This window comes from Malurus melanocephalus, unplaced genomic scaffold, assembly GCF_030028575.1.
Source record: "Malurus melanocephalus ecotype Western Australia unplaced genomic scaffold, MMel_1.1 scaffold_786, whole genome shotgun sequence".
Taxonomy (NCBI): Eukaryota; Metazoa; Chordata; class Aves; order Passeriformes; family Maluridae; genus Malurus; species Malurus melanocephalus.
This window is the reverse complement of record NW_026624018.1, coordinates 84,911-96,816: the sequence shown is the minus strand read 5'-3', so window position 1 is coordinate 96,816 and position 11,906 is coordinate 84,911.

The window sequence follows — 11,906 nt, the reverse complement described above, 5'->3', positions numbered from 1 at the left end:
CTATCYCAATATCCCATAAAATCCCATTCCAGGTGCTGCTCCCCCAAAAATCCTGGTTTTGGGTTCATCCTGAGATGCTGTCCCATTCCCTGCCATTTGGGTGGCCCTCGGAGCAGCTCCTTCCCCCAACATCCCAACACCTCTCCAGAGGAGATCCACACTCCGATCCCATAATCCAGGCTTCCCTGCCAATCCAGCTGGCAGCGCTGTGGTGTGGAYTCATTAACATTTGGGAAGCTGCGATTCTGTAGGAAAACAGGCAAATAAATCAGCAGCTGCTTTGTCTCCCTGTCCACACGTCCATCCCGCGCTCCAGAGGGATGGATTTGTTTAACAGGAGCATCCAGTGGCGCTGGGAGCAGGAGCTGCTCTGGGGTGGTTCATCACAGGCAGTAATTGACTGTCACGCTGCTTTTTTTCCCTCATTTTTATTCCCATTATTCACCAGCTGGAGAGAACAGAGGAGCTGACAGGCTGGGAAGGAGGGGCGGGTGCTGCTGTGGAGCTGCCTGGGAGGCTGCCTGCTCCACAAAATTCCCAATTTCTGGAAGTTTCATGAACACTTTGTGTGCCTTTACCRTGGGCTGGATTTTTCCTGGGCAGGGGGATGTGTCTCCATGTGGGACCCACTGGATGTGGCAGGGCTGGCGATGGCTGCTCCAGAGGGGCACCGAGTCCCTGAGGGGACACTCACAGTGGTCCCTGTGCAATCCTGGCAGAAACATTTTCCAAGGGTTTCTGGGGAAACGAAAGACTCCTTCCCAAATTTAGAGCTGTTGSAATTAATGGGTTCTAATCCACAAGGAAATTTTCTTTACTTCTTGGGGCTTTTTATTCCTTTTAAATTCCTCCACTTGTCTTAAAAGCTGGAGCATCCAAGGAATTTCCAGCCTTTACCATCTTTTTCTCTCCCTTTTATCCCCCCCAAAATCCCTTTTTCCCTTCCCTGTGCAGCCCCTCCAGGATGAGCTGCCCCGTTATTCCCATCCTGGCTGTGCCACCTGCTGCTTCCACGGGGCTGAGCTGCTTCCCAGAGGGAATTTGAGGCAAGAAAGGCTCAATGGACTGCACATTCCAGCYCTCAGCTAATTGAGAAGGGAATTGAGGGTTATTTTAGTCAGTCTGGAGACAGCAAAATATTTTCCTCACTGGGGAAGTTGTTTGGTGCAGACAGAGAGAATCCTGAAAATTTCAGCGCTCAGGAACCAAACCAGGCCTGCCTGGAACAGGAGTCAGTTGGGAAGCATCAGGGATTGAGGGATGTAGGGAGTCAGTGATGCCAAGCTTGGTGTTACAGGCACTGCTTCCACCTGGGTGGAAAAAAGTGGATTTGGGGATCTAACTCAAGGCTGGAAAAAAACAGTGACAAATTCCCATGAAGTGGTGAGGAGTTTCTGCTGATTGCGGCTGGATCTGAGGAATTTTTCTGGGAAGAATTCTGKTTTTTTTTTGTCAGTGGTGACACTGTTGTTGGAGGGTTTGGGTGTTGCTTGAGGTCTGGGAGTTTTCTGATGGATTCATGGTGGGAAATGGGTTTATGGGCCCTGTGAACATGGTGGGAAGCTGGAGGAGAACTGGTCAGTTAGAACTGGTCAGTCCGAGGCCTGGATGGGCCTGGAAAAATCTGGGATAGTGGAAGGTGTCCCTGCCCATGGCAGGGGGTGGGACTGGATGAGCTTTTCCAATCCAAACCATCCTGGGATTCTCTAGGGATTGAGAGATGTGCAGGAGATGTGGAGGTCCCACCTTCAGTGCCTGGAGAAGGACACAGGAATCTCCCAGGGACAGGGTGGATTCAGTGCTGGAGGCCATGGAGCAGTGGCAGAGACAGGGATTGTCTTGTTCCATCCCACCCATCTCCAGAGGAATCATCTGGATCCGGAACCAGTCTGGAATATCCAATCCAAAGCCTGTAGAGACAGCAGTGATCTCAGAACCACAGCRAGGGCAGGATCCACGTTCATTAGGGCCTCAATTAACGCTGCTAATTGAGTTTTGGGACCTTCAGGACTTCCATCAGGGACAGAGCTCTGCCTAATCCAGGTTGGATGCGCTGGGAGCTGGAGCTTCTGGAGAATCCCAGCGGAGGAAAAGGGAAAGTTCCAGGAACCTGAAGTGTGCCAGTGTCTGCACTTCCAGACGGCCTCAATTTTGGGAGAATCGAGGCTGGGCAAAGCTCCTGGGGCAGCCCAGACACAGAAAGCAGGGCTGGAAGGTCAGGCAGGAATTATTGCAAGGAAAAGCCACAAGCTCCAAACCTTCAAATCCTGCAGTTGAAATCTCCTAGAATTAACCCAGAGGAGAGGGATGAGGTATTCCCTGGATTTATTACGCACAATTAATGGCCTGTACATYGGATATGTTGGAATTAAATCCATGAGACACATCCTCCCGGAGGAGCAGCATGAAGCCTTCCCAAGGATTTGTCAGGCTGCTTCATCCCAGGGTTGGTTCGGATTTTTCCCAGCCTGGCTGTGCTTGAAAATGAATTTTTACCTGGCTCATGTTYGGATTTATATCCAAGGAAAAGGGTTTGGCACAGACAACTCCAGACAGTTCCGCCTGAGGTGGGAATTGCAGATTTGAATTGTGTTTATTGCTCGCTGTGCTCAGCCTGGAACCTGCCCGGAGCTCTGGGAATCCTGGGATTCCTGGAGCTTTGATTCCAAGCCTTGTTTTAACTTTGCTCTGTTGTTGAGTGGGGAAAATCACCTRATCTGGGTTGTTCTTCCTGCAAAGCCTCTTTGCCACAGAACTCCCCAATTCCAKCTGAAAGCTTGGAGCGATTCCCTCTTGGAAATCACCCCCCGGCAGTGTTTTTAGGAGGAGGAAATGGAGGCAACGAAAACTGCCCTGGCAGAACGTGAGAAATTCAGTGAAGCACCCCCAGCCCTGGCACTGTCCCTCTATGCCAGCTACAGTTCCCTGAGCCCCTCATTAGCAATCAGGGCCTTAATTAGCAGGAGGTGGGTGAGGGAGAAGCTGTGTCCAAATTCCTCCTGCATCCAATCCCAAATTTCTTTGCTCATTCCTGCCCTGGGTTCTGCTCTTACTCTGCCATTTGTGGCACCACTGGCACCCCTGCAAAGGACAAGAACATTCTGCCGGGGAATGGCAGTGATTCTCAGGGATCTGAGGTAGGAGAGCTTGGGAAAAGGGTGGTGGGAAAGGGATTTAAAGCTTTTTGTCACATCTCTGCACCTTGCTAGGCTTGTTTCTCATGTCACCACAACATTGCTTGTTTGGGTTGCAAATGCTGCAGGATGAATTTTCAGGAGTTTTCTTTTGTTGCTGTGTGAAAATAAAAAGGGGGGAAAGGGGCAGGAAATGGGGGAAAAAGGGGGGAAAAGGTTCTCAGTGACTTTTCTGTTAATCCCAAACTTTGTGAGTCTTTTGTTGAGTCGGTTTGTTGGCAAAGCTGCTCCTTCCAGAGCTCAGCTCCGTGACAGCGTCCCTTGGAATAAAACAGAGCTCRGATCTGTTCCACGCTTTTTGGGGAGGGTCTGGAGCGATCTCACGTGTCAGCCTGGATTGGGGATGGATGGGGCCGGGGCAGGGAGCAGCCACTGCCTCCTCCAGGTTCTCCTTGGGGAGGAGCTGCTGGAATGATTGATTTTAGCTGGAAAAAGGAGCCTTGCTGGGGGCTCGGGTGATTCATGGACTGGCTGAACTCCCTGCACGTGGCACTGCTGGATGGGCTCTCCAGCRGCACGGATAGTTGGGAATTGTGCTRAAGGAATGCTGGGAAGGAAATCCCATCTCCAACAGCATCACAGACTCCCCATCTTGTCCTACGTCGAGCCAAGGATCAGACCCTCAGTGGGACGTGCATCCCTCTTTTCTCACTGTTTCCAGCTGGGTTTCCTTGGAGCTGCCTTCCAGCTGCAAACCTGGGTTTGACACTCCATGCCTGAACCTTGTGTGGCCTGAAAAGCTGCTGGGAATTGGCTCTTTTCCCTTGGCTCCAGAGGGATGGCCAGCTCTTCCTTTCTTTCTGCCAGCTGCATCTCCAGATACTTCTTAAATTTACTTTGGTGAAATTCCAGTTGGAGGCTGAAGTAGGAGATAGCAGAGGGAAAAATCCAGGCCGGTGGGTGCTTTTCCTGGCTTGCCAGAGCTGGCACGGTCATCCAGGACTGCTCTTGGGTGAAAAAGTCACTTCCAGAGATGTTTCCCTCTTCCCACTGTGGYATCCTGATCCCAAAGCTGCTGGGCATCCCATTTGGAGTGGAATTCCAATCCCTGGGTGGGTGGGAGTGAGCTCCAGGAGGGCTCTGAATGAGGAGGCTCCCAGGGGAGAGGCACCGAATTCCCAGAGGCATTGAAGGGGACATTTTTCATGGAGTTTGGAAATATCCAGGGAGCCAAAACACTGCTGGGGGTGTATTTTCAGAGGGATGGAGGAGTCCATGGATTTCTCCTGGTGACAGAGTTCCTAAATCCACATGTGATCCATGTACCAGGACTGACATATCCCCTAACCTCCAGCATCCCAATCCTGAGTTTCTCTGTATTAACTTCTACTTCATCCCCTTGGAACCTGCTAAAGACCCAGGTTCAGTTCCAGCGAGGAATCCAGGGATCTAAAATTGTCACATCCTGCCTGCCCCTTGTGGCTTTATCCCCAAATTCCCGCATCCAGTCCCATGGAGCAGCTCCCGGGAGCAGATTCTGAATCTTTTCCTCGTTTTTGGGGTGGGTTGGATGTGGGATCTGTTGTTACCTCCTGCCCGTGCCTCATTTCCTTTGGCATTCAGGGCTGTGCTTGTCATCCTGGCAGGATTTTGGGATGAAAGGGAATGAGAGCAGAGTGTTGTGCCGGGGAGGAGAGGCACGGGGAGAGGATGAAAGAGCATTCGGGGTGAGGTGCAGGGRGGTGCATTACTCATGCACAGAAGCCATTAAAGATCATGAGACTGTCTGGGATCCCACGGCAGCCGGGCTGGCAATTCCCAGGATAGAAAAGCCGTGGAGAACATCTCTGGGATGTGTGGGAATGTGTTTATGTCGGAATTATCCTGCTGCAGCTCAGGGATGTGTCACAGCTCCTGGGTGAATCCAGCCAGCCCAAATTCCGCCAAAGGCTAGGAGGAAGAACCTGGGAATCACTGGGAAATATTTATCTAGAGATCCAAACTCCAGGAGGGACAGAGGTGGCTTTTTTTTTTACCAGGACGAGCCCCCAGGCAGGATTTCCAGGTGGTTTAGCTCCAGCAGCTCCTTAGAAATTCCTTTTCTCAGTGATGTCCCAGCGTTTCTGGCAGAAGATTTGTGGTACCCCACCCTCAGGGCACCCCATGTCTGGTGCTGCAGGTTCCTGTCCCTTTTGGGGCCGAGGAGCAGGGTCCAGCTGCTTGGATATTTCCCKGGGATTCCAAATTTTCAATGGGATGTGTCCAGTCCTTTCCATTCACCAGCTGATCCAGGATGGGAAAATGGAGTGGGAAAAAATGAGGCTTCCATCCCATCTGGATTGATCAGGGAAAATTCAACCACCCAACAGGAATCTGGAGGGTCTGGGGAGGGTGGGAAGGATGGGAGGGGACGGTGAATCCCAAAGTGCTGCACTGGGATGATCCCACAGTCACCTCTGCCACCAGAATGTGGCACCAGGACCCTGCTCAGTCCCAGAGCAGCTCCCAGGTCACTCTGTCCTTGAGGTCCTTTSCCTCTGGAGCCCACGGGAATTTGGGGAATTCTCATGCTGCACCCAGAGTCGCTCAGATGGAAAATCCCTGCTGGGAGCAAAGCTYGGCTTAACTTTGAGCTCATTTAAAGGTCAGCCTGAACTGTCCCTGGTATCAGAGCTGCTCCAATTATCCTGAAAAAATAATTGTCTGTATTCATCAGGAAGATGTGCCAGGGATCCCGAGTGGAGCGTGAAGTGTTTGGTTGGGGATTTGATTTTATTTTTCCCTCTATTTTTCAACATTGCAGTCAGGAAAAAAATCAACAAAAACAACTCCAAACCTTCCTTTCTCTCCCAATAATGCTCTGTTTTAATGGAGCAGTGGAATCTATGGAATTGCAGGACAGGGATGGGTGAGTGTTATCTGGCAGGGATGGATGCTGCCACTTGTGCAAATCCATCCTGAGATTCCGGCTGCTCGGCCCTTCGGGAATGGCGCTRAAGTTTTCCCAGCTGGATTCAAACCAGGAGCTGTCCTGGGAAAAGAGAGCATGGAGGGGGCAGACCATGGGGACTTCCAGGGTAGTAGGATCATAGGAGTGTCATGGATGGAGTGTTATGGATGAAATATTCCCAAAAGTCAGTGTTCACAGGATCCTGGAATCTCCTGGGTCRGAAGGGATCCCCAAGGATCCAGCTCCTGGCCCTGCACAGGCATCCCAAGATCCAGATGTGTCCTGTGTTTACCCAGGATGCTCACCAGGGAATAGAAAGTTGGAAGGCTCCAAAAATCCTATTTTCTTGAATGATCAGGATTGTTATTGTTCCCTGTTTGTCCCTTGTCCYCTCTTTTAGCCACACTCATTCCCAGGGACAGCCCAGCTCGGGATCCACCAGGAGCACCGAGTGCTCTGCTCCAGGGCCAGGGATGTGGCTGGAAAAGCCCCTGCTCCACTGAGGCTCTGCACATCCCAGAATCAGGGAAAAGACTGGGAAAAGAGCGCCTGGAGCACGGCAGGGCCCAGCCAGGCAGAGCTGCCCCCACTCCCCCAGCTGAGAGCTCCCGCGAAACCTCGGAGCATCATCCCTGAGGTGAAAAGGGCATTCCCTGTCTGGATCCGGCTTTGGCAGGGATTTGTCTCCTCCGGGGCAGCACGTGGCTGGAGCAGATGTTGTGGACAGTGAGGCAGGAATGCGTGGCTGTTTCGGCTCCACCTCCAGCCCTGAGCTGGGAATGCTGCCAGCTCCCCCTTCCCACTGCCCCTTCCYGAAATTTGGGGCCAGACAGTGCCTGCTTGGCCTTCTCCTCAGTTACAGCTGGAAAATCCTTTCTCCACTGTGAAACCCTGAGTAACCTGGGGAAGGATGATTGTGAATGTCACAGGATAAATCCATCCACACATCCGTCCATCCGTCCATCCATCCATCCATCCATCCATCCATCCATCCATCCATCCATCCATCCATCCATCCATCCATCCATCCATCCATCATCCCCATGGGTGTGTCAGCAGCTGTCCCTGCAGTGTCCCCGTGGGCTGCCTGGGAGGACAGTGAGTGCTGTGGCCTGGACATTCCGTGGAGTGGATGGAGAACATCCTTAGGGAGAGGATGGAAAACATCCCTGGGAGCAGAGAGGGATCAGGGGCTGCTCAGGGTGGGCTTTGGGCTCAGGTTGAGAGCAGAGGCAGAGAGAGAATCACGGAATTCCTCAGGAAAAGCCCTTGGAGATGKAATCAAAGCAGCACTGCTGAGGTCACCAGTGACCCCCAAAGTCCCCAAATSTGAGGTGGARAKGTCCTGRCACAGATTCCCAGAGAAGCTGTGGCTGCCCCCAGATCCCTGGAAGTGTCAAAGCYGGGTTGGACAGGGCTTGRAGCAGCCTGGGAYAGTGGAAGRGGTTGGGATTGGAACTGGATGATCCTTAAAATTCCCTTCCAACCCAACCCATTTTAAGCTGTGAAAATTTGGGAACAGCTCTCCACTAAAACCAGTGGGGTTGGTACCGAGCTGGATTTCCTCMTGGTGGGATGCAGTTATCCCAGGAACTCAGGTTCATCCCTTCTGAACAAGAATYGTCAGCCCAGCCCAGTTCCAAAGTCTTTCCCAGCTTGGAGTTTTTTGGGCAGAGATTTTGCTCCAGGTCCATGTTTGTGGTGCTGTTGAGGAGGGAAGTTTTGCTCCAGTGCAGCTCTCTCCTTCTGTTTTCCAATTCCCGGATGGATCCGGCGCAATGTGGCCCCTAAAAATAGCTTTAATCAATCAACTTTTTAAAAATAAGAATGTTCCTTAAAATGATGCCAGCACCAGCCGGCGCTGCCTCTTGGGAATTTYATTCTGACTCATTTTTCTTCCAGTTTTTATTTATTTTTTTTTTTCTTGCTCCTGTTTACCAAATATCCTCGAGTTTGGAATGTTTGCGGTGATTTTCCTCCAGGATGAGGCGGATATTGCGGATTTTTTTAAGATGGTTTTTTTTTCCTCGTGGCACAAAGGACTAGGCAGTGGGATTGCTGGAATTTGTTGGGATTTGGGTGACACCCAGAATTTGTTGGGATTTGTGTGAAACTGTCACCTGTCACTTTGAATTCAGTGTTTCCATGCTGGAGCAGCTTCCCAAGGGTATCCAAAATTTTCAGGTGACCCATCCATGGAATGGTGGATGATGGATGGCACAGAGCTGTGGTGGCAGCTGTGGGATCAGGGGGACATGGCAATGGTTGCCTTTTTCCTTTCCCCTTTCCCCTCTTCCCTCTTCCCTCTTCCCTCTTCCCTTTTCCCTCCCCTTTCCCCTCTCCTCCTGCAGCCACTGTTGGGTGACAGATCCATCTTGGGCATTTCAGGATTTTCTCAGATTTTCAAGTGGCCCCATTTCCAAAGACAAAATAATCAGAATTACCCCCCAAATCCTGCTGCTCTCCAAGGAGCAGCACATCCCTGGAATGCTCTGGAATTCCCAGGATATGTCTGGGTGTATAYTTAGTGCATTAGTCACATCTTAACTGACACAAATTGCAACTTCACTCRGCTGCTCCTCCTGTCAACATTCGTTTTTCCTTGGAATTGTAACTGAGATTTACAGCTTTTCCTCGGCCTYGTGTGCAGCATGGACAGATCCATAATAAACAGGATCCTGCCAAATCCCAGCGCTTCAAATAATGGGTTAAGTCTCCAAAATCCCCTGAGTGGCTTAGAAATAATAAGATTATGGGAAAACATTGCCATGATCCTGCCTTGCTGCTGTTCCCGGGTGTCGGGCTCGTGGCTCCTGTCTCTCTCCAACCTGGAATTGGGTTCGGGGTTGGGGAATTTTTAAATGGAGCTGCTCCCTCGGAAGCACCTGGGAATTTGAGCAGCGTATCCAAGGCATGGGATGAAAGCAGCGTGTTTGTCACAGGGGTGATGCCATCCCAGCCTTTTTTGCTGTGTTTRTTGCAGGGGTATTTGTAGGATTTGAGGGATGGATGGTGGAGATGATCTCCATGAAAATGGGGAAGAGACTGCCCTGGGCTGGCTGAGCCTGAGCTGTACCCATGTCCTGGGAGGTTCCAGGTTTTATTTGGAGCTGGAAAGTGACTGAGGGAAAGGGAAGTGGGCACAAACAATGTTGAAGTCTGGTCTGGACTGAGGGAATTTATAATGAGATTTTGAGAACTGAGTTTTGTACTGAGCCAGGCAAGGAATTTTCTCTTGTTTTTTAATTCAAGGGAAATTTGCAATTTTAGATCAGGGTTTGGACGTCCAGACCAGGAAATGCCCCCACAGCACCACAGGGATGTGGAAGGATTTAACAAGGAGGGTGGGGAGGCCTTGCACAGGGTGCCCAGAGAAGCTGTGGCTGCCCCTGGATCCCTGGAAGTGTCCAAGGCCAGGCTGGACGGGGCTTGGAACACCCTGGGATAGTGAGAAGTGTCTAAAATCGGAACTGGATGAGCTTAAAAATTCCCTTCCAACCCAACCCATTTTATGCTGTGAAAATCCTCCAGAAACAGGAACTCTCCCCAGGGTTTTGCTGACTAAAATGWGGGAAACTGCTCTGACCCATCCTTGATTTCCCACCTCTCTTTCCAAACCAAGCCAAGGCCTCACCAGCTCAGCTGGGGCAGYTCCGAGCAGTGGGAAAAGCAGCACTGAGGCATCTTCAGGCAGCCAAAACCCTTCATCCTCCAACCCCTGCTCTTTCCCGGGAGGTGATTCCCATAAATCCCACATAAAGCTGGTGGGAAGCACCGGGAGAGCTTCTCCTGGGAGAACCAGGAGCATCAGCCATGGATCTGGGAGAGCAGACCAACAATTGGGGCAGAGCTGAGTTTGGTGGTACCACTTTTAAACTCGGGTTTAATTTAGGTTTTAGGATTAAGTTTTAGTCCAAGAGTCGTTGTGTATCCCTCCATGCACCTTCTCAAAGARAATCTTCCCAAAAGGGATTTGAGCTTGGCCTGGATATTCCCGAGATGTTGATTCCGCGAAATTTCTGCCAGAGAAGGAAATATCACGTGAACCCCTCGCAGCCCTCAGTGCCTCCAGCTGTTCCCCCGGATCCCCCTGTGGATCTTCCCCTTTCCAAGGAGTTGGGAAGTTGGGAGGCGCTTCCCRAGCCGCGGTTGCTGTGGTAACGGGCGAGCTCCCGGTTTTGCGGAGTCACGGTTTTAGGGGATTTGCCGGGAGGATCCCGGAGCAGCGTGGGGGCAGAGCTGACTTTGGGGGATCATCCCTCACCTCCCTTGACTTCCCAGCTGCAAAACAGCCRGACAGGAGCTGTGGGAACATCCATCGGGAATTCTGTCTGCAGCCCCATCCTTGCTTTTTGTGCAGGTGTAGAGCTGCTCCAGGACTTTTTTCACTTTCTCCTCCCTTTTATTTTCCTGGGAGTTTTCCCATCCTACCAGAATTGGATTTTTCATCCCTGATGGATGTTCCAAACTGCTCCAGGCTCTAGGAAGGATGTTGGGAATGTGCTCTGCAATCCCACCCTGCCAAGCAGCATCACCCCCCACCCACCCAGGGTTTTTTTKGGGGACAACTCCATGGAGCTGCTGGAGCCTGGATGGCTTTGGGGGCTCTGGAAAAGCAGGAAATCAGGGGTTCAATCCCACCTTTGGGGCTCCTGCAGATTCAAGGGTCAGGAAGGGGCAGTGAATCATGGAAGGGAGGAAGAAATTAAACCCAACATTGGAATTTCAGTGGCAGAAAAATCCCATCAGGATCTTCACTCATGGCAGAACTGGAATTTTATTTCATTGATTTCTCTGATTTCCTGCTTTTCCCTTTCAGACAAGTGAAACTTTCCAGGTCTGCCCTGGTTGGTTCCCTGCTCCAAGGTTTTCCCAGCTCTGATTTTCCAATTAAAGCCCCTCCGAAATAGAAACTGGGTAGAGATCAGATTTTAGGGAGCTGCAGGATYTGACCCCACCCATTTCACTTTTTTTTTAATCTGGAACAATAAAAATGTGCAAAATCAGTTGAGGACTGGAGCCCTGCACTTGCCTAATCTTCTGCTGCAACGAATTTTATCCTGAATGGATAARATCCAAGATAAAATATTTCTAAGGGATAAACATGGAAAGGTTTTTTATCCAGGTTTCCAAAGCAGAATTGCAGTTATCAGAAATAACTCGAYGTCTGCACTTCTCTCTGCCTCACCCAGGTGTGGGTTTGGAARCAAAAATGTTCCTTCACATCCAGATGTTTTCCATTCTTTTCCCTAGGAATGGCTCTCTCATTCCCACTCAATTTGTGGAATTAGTCCATCTTTTTGTGGGATTTTTAATTGTCCTGCCAGCATAARCAGCAACCTTGGGCCTATTTTGCACAGATGCAAATCATCACTTCCTGCTTCGATCAATTAATTATCGGTTAATTGAGTACTGGTGGATTCCAGAAGGAATATATGGGGTTTTTGGAGACTGGAGAGATCCAGCTTGGAGCCTTTTCCTTCTTTTCTATGCCCTCTGGATCCTGAATCCCAACATCCCATCCTTGGCCCCACCAGCTTGGCTCTGTATTCCCTTCAGGATGGGGATCTCAAAGTGGAATCTGCCGCTCCTTGAGATGTGGGAATGGGGCTGGAATGAGAGAATCTTGTTCCCAGGACTCCAGAGGGAAACAGAAATGGGGTCAAAATGAGAAAACCTCATTCCCACAACTCTGGAGGGAAACAGGAATGGGGTTGGAGCGAGAGAATCTCGTTTCCACAACTCCAGAAGGAACAGAAGGTGAGCAGTTCATGGATCAGAGCGAGGAATTGGGCACCCCAGTGCCTTTGAGCTGCTCTCTT